The sequence below is a fragment of the Lissotriton vulgaris genome, chromosome 7 (genome assembly GCF_964263255.1).
Source record: "Lissotriton vulgaris chromosome 7, aLisVul1.2, whole genome shotgun sequence".
NCBI lineage: Eukaryota > Metazoa > Chordata > Amphibia > Caudata > Salamandridae > Lissotriton > Lissotriton vulgaris.
Window position 1 is genome coordinate 738,657,867 of NC_141695.1, and position 12,179 is coordinate 738,670,045.

The following is a 12,179-nucleotide window of genomic DNA, read 5'->3' on the forward strand; positions in this document are numbered from 1 at the left end:
GCAACTGTCCTGAACGAAACAATCTACCCAGCTTGTTATTGACTCTCTTTACTGAATGATTTAAAGCTGACACAGAGAGGGCCCCCCGCCACACCTTCCTTGGAATCATGTGTGACCATGCTATCGTGCACCCCGGAATCCTCTTTGCCAACCAGCTAACCCGCTCGAGGAGTACTCGTCGACCGAGCGCCACCAAATCATTGCCTCCCAGATGCACTATGATTATAGACGGCGGTGACCTTGTCCGCCCTAACAGTCCCTCGACAAAACATTGAAACTGGTCAATACAGAGCCCGCCCCTTCCGTGGAAGGTCACCCTGTACCCGTATTCCCCAGCTGCGTGAATCATGTCACCTGCTTTGAATACGTCCGCGGCACGCCTCACGTATGAGTGGCCCATGACCCACACCACTCTTTCCTCAGCCGGTGGTCTTTGACCGCTGGTCCCCAGGTGTCGGGTCGACTGCACAGTCCGCCCCGCCTCGCAAGCTCGCGAAACTGTAAACCAAACAAAAGACAAGAAGCGTGAGTGCATGACATTAGCTTCACAACATGTGCAACCACACATACCTTTTTATAACAGTTCGAGGACCATCGCCCCAATTGTTTCACCCGCATAGCCCCATGGAATGCTAATGCGAAAGCGGCCCGGAATAGCACAGCTTCGGACTGGGAGGAACATGTCGCGGGGAGCACCGTCATCAACAGGGACAATCTTTCTAACCCAATCGGGCGCCTCTCGTCTACTCTATGACCCTCGAGGCGTTGCCACCCTCGCAGTGCCTTCTTTACCATAAAGGACGATGTAGGGTCCCTGATGCCATACGCCTGCGCCATGAATGCAATGGCGGCCCGGTGCCTATTGGCCGTTGCTGCTGATCGGCCTGCCTTGTGGAGTGCTACTAAAAACTTCAGTACATACTCCTCCTGCCCCCACTTATCCCCTCCTGCTGGACCCAAAAATGCACAATAGGAACGAAACGCTCCTTCGTACGCCTTCCATGTCCTGGGGGCTCAGCTGGCTCCCATGAGGTCCTGTAATCCGGGGCACCGAGTGACCAGAGAGCTTCGGGAAATGGTGCCGCCACTAGATCCGTGAAAGTTAGATAACCCCTGAGGCCTGCATGTGGGAACGAGAGAGTGCATCAGCCGCCTGATTCAGTACACCCGGCATGTGCCTTGCCCTAAACTGAATGTTCAGTCTCATGCACTGCAGTACAATTTCCTTTAGTAATCTCAAAATCCACTTGCAGCGTGCTGCCTGGCTATTTATGCATTCAACCACGGTCATGTTATCGGACAAAAACACCACTGGGCGATCACGGAACTTGTCCGGCCATGTCTTCAGGGCCACCAAAATGGGGAACAACTCAAGAAACCCAATGTTACCTGTTAACCCACTGGTGTGCCACCACATCGGCCATGTTTGCGCCGACCATCGATTACCAAAGATGGCGCCAAAACCCACGCTCCCTGCCGAGTCAGTCCACAGACCCAGCTCGTCCGAGGATGCTGGTGGTTTGCTCCATACCACTCGACCGTTGAAATCCGCCAGAAATGCCAACCATATGCGCATATCCTGGCGAACCTCTGCAGACAGTCTCGTGCGGTGGTGTCCTTCTTTGAGACCAACCATGGCTTGTGCAATAGAGCGGGAAAAGGGGCGGGCCATTGGTATCACTCTGAGGGCAAAGTTAAGCTGGCCCACCGCTTGCTGCAACTGATGGAGAGTCACCTTTTCCTTGCTAATGCACAATTCTAGCGAGGCCCTAAATTTCCTTACTTTGTCCCTGGGCAAACGGAAGCATCCCTCCATTGAATCGAGCTCAATTCCAAGAAACTCGAGTTAAGTAGATGGCCCCACCGTTTTCCCCGGTGCCAATGGCACGCCAAATCGTTTCATGAGATTGCAAAATTCCAGTAAAGCCTGAGCACATTCCGTGTCACCGGCTGGTCCCAAGAACAAAAAATCATCTAGGTAGTGCATCACCTGTGTATAGCCTGTAGCCCTGGTGAACGCCCATTGCAGGAAACAGCTGAATTTCTCAAAATAAGCACAAGAGATGGAGCAACCCATTGGCATACATCTATCCATGTAATAGCGTCCTTGAAACACGAAACCTAACAGACGCTGATCCTGCGGGTGCACCGGGAGCAACCGGAATGCTGATTCAATATCTGATTTAGCCATCAGCGCTCCGGGCCCCAGGCAATTCAACATGGCGACGGCCTCATCAAAGGATGCGTACCGCACCGAACAGACTCCTGGATCAATCGCATCGTTTACCGAAAGACCCCTAGGAGCCGACAAGTTATGAATTAACCTAAACTCACCTGGGTCCTTCTTGGGGACTACTCCCAACGGTGAACAGATGAAATTAGGCACTGGCGGGTGCCCGTATGGGCCGGCGACCCAGCCCCGGGCCACTTCCTTCGCAATCATGCCTTCTACCACCACCGGGTACTGCTGAATGGACAGTTGATTCTTACACAGTGAGTCCCCCCGAAAATCCCCCGCCGGGATGTGGAAACCATTCGAGAAGCCGTCCCGTAACACCCCAGCGGAGACATGATCAGGGTATTCGTTTAGCCAGGGGATCATTGCCATGATATCTACGGGAGTAGGTAGTGGTACCCCTTGGCCGATATTAGACCTGTTTGGCACCTCCTCTACCCCCGGTATCCCCATTCTTGGCCCTGCACGAACTCTCAGGGTGTGAAGGGTGTCCGCATCATGCACACTCATGCCTGAACTTACATGTTCCCTGTGGCCTCGTGCACCTGCCTCTGTCGATATTCCAGCAAACCCCTTTTCTACCCCCATTCCCACCACTCCTGGGTTGGTGATCACCAGCGGGGCTTGCTCGAAAGGGCGCCGCCGATTGATGGCGGGAAGGCGCCAACCCATACTCGCCGAGCGAGGACGACTTCGTCGTGCCCGGCAAGAGCTGCGTCTGCCAAGAGACGGAGTCGAGACAGTCCCACGTCAGAGACGAATCGTGCTCCTTGGCCTTACGAAACTTACTATCATAACCCCTCCATTGATCGCCCTCATATGTCTCATAGAAATCCATTATGCGTGTCTGATAACAGGCCAATTCACTCAAAATTTCTGGCTTACGTTCACCCATAATAGCAGTAAACATCCCAAAGGCCTTGGCCCAATTAGAGATCGTCTCATCTACCCTGAAGCCCGCCATTTTTGCGCGCCACGCACTTGGATGCAACAAATCCTTCTGAGCCTTAACATACTCGATCTCGTGATGGTCAGTCAGGAGTGAAAACATATTTACATATTTATCAGCCCAAATCATTTCCTTCGTGGCCAGTGGAATATGCTGAACTACTTTTTCCCTCCTTGAGGGCAAAGACCCCCCATTTGCCATTGGCAATGGCTGCTTACCAGACTCCATAGCTGGTCCCGCTGATTTTCCACCGCCAGCCGCTGGTTCCTACGAGGGAATCTGTGAGGGGACAAGAGGGAGATTCGCCTTTGCAGCATCTCGCGATTGCCGCAACTGCTTCATTAGCAACCTGGCCACTTTGGCCTTGTCTCCGGGTGCCGCTGCACCCTCGGTATTCTTACCAAGCCATGCGGCCAACTGGGCGGCCAACTCCGGAGGCATTTCCTCCTCGCTGGTGGGCGTAACTACAACCGGAATCGGTTGGCCTGCATCCGGGATCGGCACCGGGGCCTCGACTGGACTAACAGGGGTTGCCGGGGGTGACTCGGGAACTGGGGCCTCCCCCTCCGCCGCCCTATTCCTGGCCCTTTTACCTCTCCCTGCGGGGACTACTCCCGGCAATGCGGGTCCGATGACTTTCTTCAGTCTGCCCGTATTGTTCATTGCTGCCATTTGCTTTTTCATGCTTGCCATCTCTTTCATCAGCATGCGGAGCATCTGCTCGGTCCCTGCCTTCTTTCCGGCCTTCTTTCCAGGCATCGCTGTCGGATACTCGACCTTTGCTGCTTAGCTGCTCGACGAGGTCCTGGATCCAGAGGTCCGAAGTGAGAGAAGGCTCCTGGAAGAGAAACACAAGAAATTACAAGTTCTCAAAATTGCTCCTTGTTCCGTCGAGGGCTCACGTGCAACGAGAGGGTGCAGCTTCCAAGCACAGGAACAAGAGGATGCTTCTTTGGATTGTTGCTCCTTTTATTCCTCTTCGGGAGGGCGTGTACCCTCCTCTGGTACGCCTACGGGGCGTGGCCAACGGTGTAGGTGTCTAGGACAACCCTTCTTGGGCGGGAAAAGGCGCACCCCGGCTACGCCGCTTCGGGCATACCAGCCGAGACACGCCCCCCGCCCAAAATGGTTTCCCGGGGGGATCCGGCCCCCCTACCATACGTTCGGGGGGACCGAGTGGTCGCCCCTTTCCATGAAATTGGGCAGCATGTTGCACTGCTCACGCTTATATTTGCCACCAGGAGCTTGTCCTGCACTGTATAATCAGCGCAAATGGCACTGTATGGCATGCCAGAGGTTGCTGCTTCTTTCTGTTGCTCAAGTGTTTTTTCTAATCGGACCGCAGTTGTTTTAACTCAAATGATGGCAACCTGCTGCGACCACCTGGGTAGAGAAATCTCACTGGATGGCATTTTAGTGTTCGATTTTCTCACTTGCCATCTTAACATTGACAAGCCATGCACAAGTAAAAAAATCCAGTTTGCGGATGGCAGAGTTTTTACAGAATTCCGTGCTCCATGCTAGAAGGGTGCGGAGGGTGAGGGAAAGAAAGAGAGAGAGGAAGAGAAAGTCAAATCAAATTCTAACCTAGAGCCCAGATTTATCAAGCTTTTTTGCTAGTGCAGTGTTCCCAAATGGGACGCAAACCAGTACCAAGGGTTAAAAAGGGGGTTACTTTCCAAAAGTTTATGCTTACTCAAGGCAGGTGTAATGTTGGAGAAAATATTTATTTTACTTAACCATTTCCATCTATGCATTTGGAATGTACTGATAAAAGGATCAAAAAAGGGGAGGGGAGGAACCTTTGCAAATAGTGTGACTGATAATATCAGCCCATAATTTTTCGCCCACTGTGCCACTCTAGACAGAAGTCCACCGTATACAAAACATTAACCTTTGATTGGAAATAATTAGATTAAAATAAAACCTTGTAGGAAATAATTTTAAATGAAATTAAATTATTTAAAAAAGTTAAAATATAAATAAATATAATTTAATGTTTAACAATACTACATATGTATTAATTAATTTGAAAATGTATTAGTTTATTTCAAATATAAACAATAAAGTAAAAATGATTTCGATTAAAATATAACTCCATTGTTTTTAAATATTGTTATGCATCAGTTTTAATAGTTATTAATGCATCATACGTTTTTCTTTCGATGAAAAGATGTAATTTAGTTCATACTTCATAATGATAAATGTAGTTTCATTTAATATATTTTAATTTATGAAATACGTATTTCAAAAGTAAGTTAATTGTGTTGTAGCATATATTTTTTTGATTTTGTTCTACATTTAATTAAATATATTAAATGAAATTACATCAATATTTAATATAAAATATTTGTACCATTTATTTTTTTTGTTAAATGCATTTTTTCGAATTGTCCATATTATTTATTTTAGGGATGATCCGCAGTCGGAGCAGAGATCTCTGCATGGTAAAGTATAGGGAACATTTCTAAAAAGCTATCTAACTCGAAAATATTTTTTTAAAACATTTTAATGTTTATCATTAATGTACATTAAATGAATTAACATATTTATATTTATTTCAAATACAGAACCAAATAAAAAATGCTAAACATTTTGTGTGAGTAAGCAAAAGCAGTAAACTTACTCCAAAGTGTAAGTTAAATTTGTGAATCAGGCCCTCAGATTGTAGGGAACAGGGGCACTTTGGCCATTTCTGCAAAACTCAGAGATTTTACATCCACTTGCCATTCAGGTCAACTTACTGGGGTTTTAATGTATTTGCCCAGTCACAGGTGGGTCATTGTAATTACAGTTAATGTTCAGTGGTAGACAGCAGGGTGCAATTATCTATGGTGAGGGCTTGACAGTGATGCTTGAGCTATGGCTGACTGATGCTTGACCTGTGACTGACCGACTACCAAATGACAGCCAAATCTGTCTGGTGTGTTACCAGGGTAGTGGCGATCCTGTCCCTATGAACTAAGACATCACCAAACCACATTTCGCAGACCTTCCTCCATGTGTTAAACCCTGGAAGACCAGTGCTAAGGTAAGATTCAATTTAATTTGACCTCAATACATTTGCCATTTGTGGCACTTAGCTTAACGTATGTCACCTGGATTCATTTTCTATAGTTCATCCAGTGGGAAACATATTAAAGGCAAGTAAGTAATCTACAACGTTAACAGTCATAAAACCCAAGTGAGAGATTGAAGAGGTTCAGAATTAAAGAAAATGAAAGCAAACACGGACTTAAGGGTCCAGGCATGCAAACTATATTTACACATACTCAGCAGGATGTTTAACAACATGACTAAACTTTTTTACTCAAGGACATTTCTGTTAAATAACAAATCAAAATCAGGTAAAGGGTTCGCTTGAGAACAGAGTGTGAAGGAGTTTGCCCTCAGTTTTTCTTGAAAAATGGCAGCAGTGGGCGAAAATGATCCTCCAAAACGGGTTCTCAACCATAGGGTACAACAGGCAAACTTCTATATACTCAACAAGTCCTGCTGGCTACACTATTCGCCAGTATATTGTGCACGTTTTACACGTGGTTGTGTTCGGGCAATTTATGCTAATCATATAATTCCATATACCTTGGGCTTTGGGCACCAACCTTTCCCAAAAGGCAAAGGGAACCCGAGGCCAAGTACCGAAACGGTTTCATTAGCACGCCAACATGAATGTCTCCCGGGGAGTGCGGTTCACGTACAGCGTGCTTAATATGGAGGACAGCAGCGTACATGCACTCAGGGACGACCCTTTTCAAAGGAAGCATTAGAAGGAAAGTGCTCAGACCGCGCGCTAATGATACCAACAGGTTCGGGTTCCAAGAAAAGCCATTAGCATTTTCAATAGAATACTGTGGACAGTTATTTATAAATGGAAACCGATTTCAGGAGCGTGATTTAACCACTGTTCCTAGTGCGTTTCAGCTTTTTCACTGTTCATTCTGCACAGATACTGACATGCGTAGTCTAGCATTGAGGGCACAGGGCTTGCTTTAGAGTTTGGCGTACAGGGTAGAGCAGGGCAAGGAAAATGTGCTACCCTTTCAATGAAAATCATGGTTCACTTCCGGAAGAGGATTACTGTATTGTTTTTGTCTCCTGAAGACTAAAGCAGGAGGAGGGATTTACGAACTCTGAAGTTTTCTATGAAAGATAGTTGAGTGTTCCAGGATGGAGTGCCTCATATGCAATATAAACGAGTATGAATATACTCCTTGCCTCTCTGACAAGCCAGTTCTGTCAGATGAGAATTGGTGTGATGTGATCAGATCTTGGCAAACCTGTAGATAGCCTGGAAGCAATATGATGAGGCCCAAAGCAGAAAGTGATGACGTGCCCCTAAGTCATATCTCATAGATATTCATGAGATTTGTGCTGAATTTGAGCCCCCCCCCCCCCCCCCCCCCTGCTGAAGGGCTCAGGATCCCTAAAGAGTTGGGGGTCCACCTGCAATGGAGGGACTGCAGTGGCCTGTGTTCTGCCGCTGGCAGACATGCACTTTGTGTGTCTCATAGGTACCAATGCCAAAAGAAGGATGGATTTAGCCCATATCTCTTGATTGGGGGTGAATGTCTGGACTGCTCCAATGAGGCACAGGGTCAAGACTGATTTGCATATGGCTGGGTCTAAACTGGGGTGGCATGGTGAGCAAAAGAAGGATGGATTTTGCCCACATCTCTTGACTGGGGGTGAATGTATGATTTATTTAGCATTCCCTCCATTGCGTAGCACTTTTCACCCAAAGTGGGATGGTTATGCCCAGATGTGGGTCCCTTGCTCACTGTGCCACTGGATTCAAGCTAGCCTTGCTGATCAAGGGTAATACCCAGAAACCGGTCCCAGGATGCTTGTTTCCGGTTCAGGGAGGACCTGGCTTGGCAGTTTGGTCTGGACTGTTCCTAAGAGGCACAGGGTCAAGACTGATTTGCATAGGGCTGGGTCTGAACTGGGGTGGCATGGTGAGCAAAAGAGTAATGGATTTAACACAGATCTCTTGACTGGGGTGAATGTATGCTTTATTCAGCATTCTGTCCATCATTTGTTTGCCTAGCATAGCCAAGAAGGGCACACCACATTAAGCAGCCTTGTGCAATGTATTCAATTCACTGAATAGATCTGAGATTGCCCTATTCAGCCCCTCAGTAACTATGACATTCCACAAGTTTAGGTGGCACTAGGGCAAAGAGGGCAGGGCTCTGCTTTACCAGTTAAACCCCTATCTTACCTTAGTTGTCCCCGCCAATTCCATACTAATAGTTATTGATGCTTTAAGATCAGCGAGCATATGCCCAACAGAACAGTCCTCACATCACTAACCCATTGTAGTCTTCATGGCTGCTAGGATTGCTTCCCAGTAGGGCCTCGTCTGAACAATTACACCTTATATGTCTGAAATCACCAATTTAACCACAAAGCCTCCAGCAGAAAGCTGATATCTCCATATAAATGCAATATAGATTAGCTGGGCACCTCTACTACCCATAAGGTGCCTTGTAGTGCACTTTTCTGCATTATATGCACATAGTCCCCATCACTAGGTCCTGCCAGAGTCACCCCAGGTCCAATCATCTATCTTCAAAAGAGCTAATCGGCCTCTCACCCGAATATATTGCATATCATAATGCAGACTCCTTCCTTCAAGGAGTCAGCCAGCACTACTGATTGTGCTGCGGAGAAGGCTCAATTGAAGCGAATGAGGATAAACGGAGATAATTGTGGATGTCATAGCAATAGTAGATTAGCTTTAATTTCGATTAAAAACCGTAAAAAGCATACAACCAACAATCATACTATACAGCATAATACAAGAACTAGCGTCAAAATACATTTCTAAGTAATCATATATACATTTAAGACATTATAAAAATAAAACTAGTAATAAAATTGATCATCTATCTATTACAATTTCAAACCCTTTCCCTTACATACTAGGTTTACAGCAAAAAGATATCTACTAAGACTAAAAACTATAGGCTGAGACGTATCTATTTTTAAGATTCTTAATGCTTCCAGATATTTTCTAGTCTCCATATTAGGACGGATAGGTTTGATCCATTTTTTCCTCGAGGTAGTATAAGCTGGAGAGAAAAATAGCATATGAGAAAATTTTTCTACAGCATTTTACATGCATCGTGTGCAATAAACTCTCCCTACATCAGTAGTACCACATACCCATTTAGAGGTATTTAACTTAATCTGAAGAACGTTGAAACATAACTTCGTGTACAATGATTTTTCTAGTCATGGTTTCACTTCGTTCAGGTATGATCCAAGAGCAGGCACTGGTTTGACACATAAAAGCTGTGCTGTCAGCCTTCCTACTTTAGGGCAATAATGAATCTTTTTATTAGGTATTCCCAGTATGAGTATTTCAGGACCTTCTTTGGATGGATTCTTAACAAATTGGGAGCATCCCAGAAACAGCTTAAACCTAATTTATAAAACTTGGTATGCAATTCCAAGGCATGGTCAAGGCTCAGTATTACAATTAAACCCTCTTCATCACATATACATTCTTGTGTGACCCATAAGTGTGCCCAGAATAACAGGGGTCTTAATAAGGCATGATGTTCTATTATCCTAATATTAATGTCTTAGTATATTGGAATCATAGATATGTGTACTGGTAGGCGAAGTATCATCCTTACAAATTTGTGTTCCTCTCTTGTAAGATTACTCAAACTGTTACCTTCCCAAAGTTCTGCACCATAAAGGGTTGCCGATTGTGCCCTATACTTGTAAACTTCTAAGGTTGGCAATACTGCCTTGGATTTACGAGATTGTTGCTGTTTCACAATAGCAATGGAATTTTGCAGCAAGACAGATTTACATTTGTTTATGTGTGGTTTCCTGGACAATTTAGTGTCTTATGGAATGCCAAGCTAGTTCAAATTGGCCACGTACTCCAACAATTGATTTTGGGCAGTGATGTTTTTCTTAACCGATTCATGCAGTTTTATGGCCATATATTTACTCTGTATAATATTCGTTAAAACAATCTAATATTCTTTGTAGTCTCTTTAGTGTCTGGGAAATTAGGAGGGTGTCATCTTCAAAGAGTAATGCTTGTATTGACACCTCTCCTAACTTTGACAACCCCGAAGATTTGCACAATATCAGTTACAAATAAAAAAAAAGGGTTGGTGTCAATACACATCCTTGTCTTACTCCTCTTTTTATTGGGATTGCTTCCATAAGTTCACCCCTAGACCCCCATCTAACTCTTACATAATTGTCTTGATGCAACCTTACTATCTGCACCAAGAGGTCTTTTGGTACTCCCTGAGTGTTTAAAGAATTCCAGAGAGAATTCCTGAGAATGTAGTCAAAAGCAGCTTTCAAATCAATACATGCTGCATACAAATGCCCTCCCTTCAATTTAGTATACTTCTACGCTATGCACAGCAACCTGAAAACCTGATCAGTTGTGCTTGTTCTGGCTCTGAACCCTGCTTGGTACTGCGAAAGGATATTCTTTTCATCCATCCAAGTATTACGTTTATTTAAGATCTGTGTCGCGAAGACCTATTGCAAGGTATCTTTAATAATAATCGGTCTGTAAGTGACAGGATCTGGCAGAATGCCCTGCTTAAAATTAAGAATGATTTCAGCTCCCCTCCATGTTTCAGGTATTAAGGGCCCCTGCTGCCAGAGGATTGGAAAGCAAATTTACATAAGATACTCATACTGCTGTCATGTCTCAGAAGATCACCTGTTATCTTATCAGAGCCTGAGGCTTTCCCTTGCTTGACTGCTTATTTTACTACCCTGGTGTCATCTAGACTAAAATAGGGGATGTTTGATGCAGTCCAAGCAATTTCCAGAGGACTTATCCCATAAGTAGAGGAATTGATTGGCAAATGGTTAGCAGTATCAGAATACATCTGTGAAAAAATGCCTGCTCCAAGTGCCATGATACGAATAGAGCTCCAGACTACAAATGCCTGTTTTATTGCCCTGAGCCAATATTTTCCAAATACAAAGCATAATCCTTGGCTCTAGCTGCATTAATCAAACCATTCCAATTTGAATCATCCTGTTGGACTCGGCCATTTTTGCAGGGTCATCCCAGAACTTTTTGCCTTTCTCCTGTTTTTTTTTCTGAACTGTTGTTGGTGGTTTTAGGACTCTGGTCACTTTATCACTGCTGTTCAGTGTTGAAGTGCATGTGCTCTCTATAGTAAACGTGCTAAGATTGGTCTACACCTGTTTGGCGTATTTAATTTACATATCAGTCCTTGTAAAGTGGTAACCAATATACCCAGGGCCAGTAAATTAAATGCTACTGTTGGGCTTGCTGCGCTGCTTGCACTACCCACCAAAGTAGCCTTTCAAACCTGTCTCAGGCCTCTGTAATGGCAGGGCCTGAACACGCAATTTACTGCTGCTGTGACGTGGCACATAAAGGGGTTGACATATCTGTGACTCCCCTTTTACTACATATCAGTCAACCCTAAAGATATCTAGCCCTATCTAGCCCTAAGGGCAGGGTGCGCTGTAGGTAAAAGATAGGACATGTGCCTTAACTGTGTGGCATGTCCTGGTAGTGACAAACAGCCTATTTGGTTTCTCACTGCTGTGAGGCTGCCCTCCCATAGGAATGCATTGGGGATTCACTGATATATATATTTCAGTGGTAATTCCTGATATGAGAGGGGTGGCGTGATCACGTTTAGTATGTTTGGAATAGTGGCTATAAGTGCTGAGTAATGGTGTTTGCAGATTTATTATCACTATTTTAGAAATGCCACTTTTAGAAGTGGGCATTTCTGAGTGCTCTGTGTATTTGTGCCTTCCAGTTGTGTATTGCATGTTCTGGCTCTGGATAACAGGGGCTGGGGAGCCCGTAATCATTACAGGAGGGGGACTGCAAAGTCCCGGCTGACATTGCGGCTGCTGCCACCATCATCCTGCACCTAGAGGTGCTTAAAAAACACCGGCCGGACCCCACATCGCAGGAACCAGTAATCATTCCAGGAGGGGACTGCCATTCCCGGC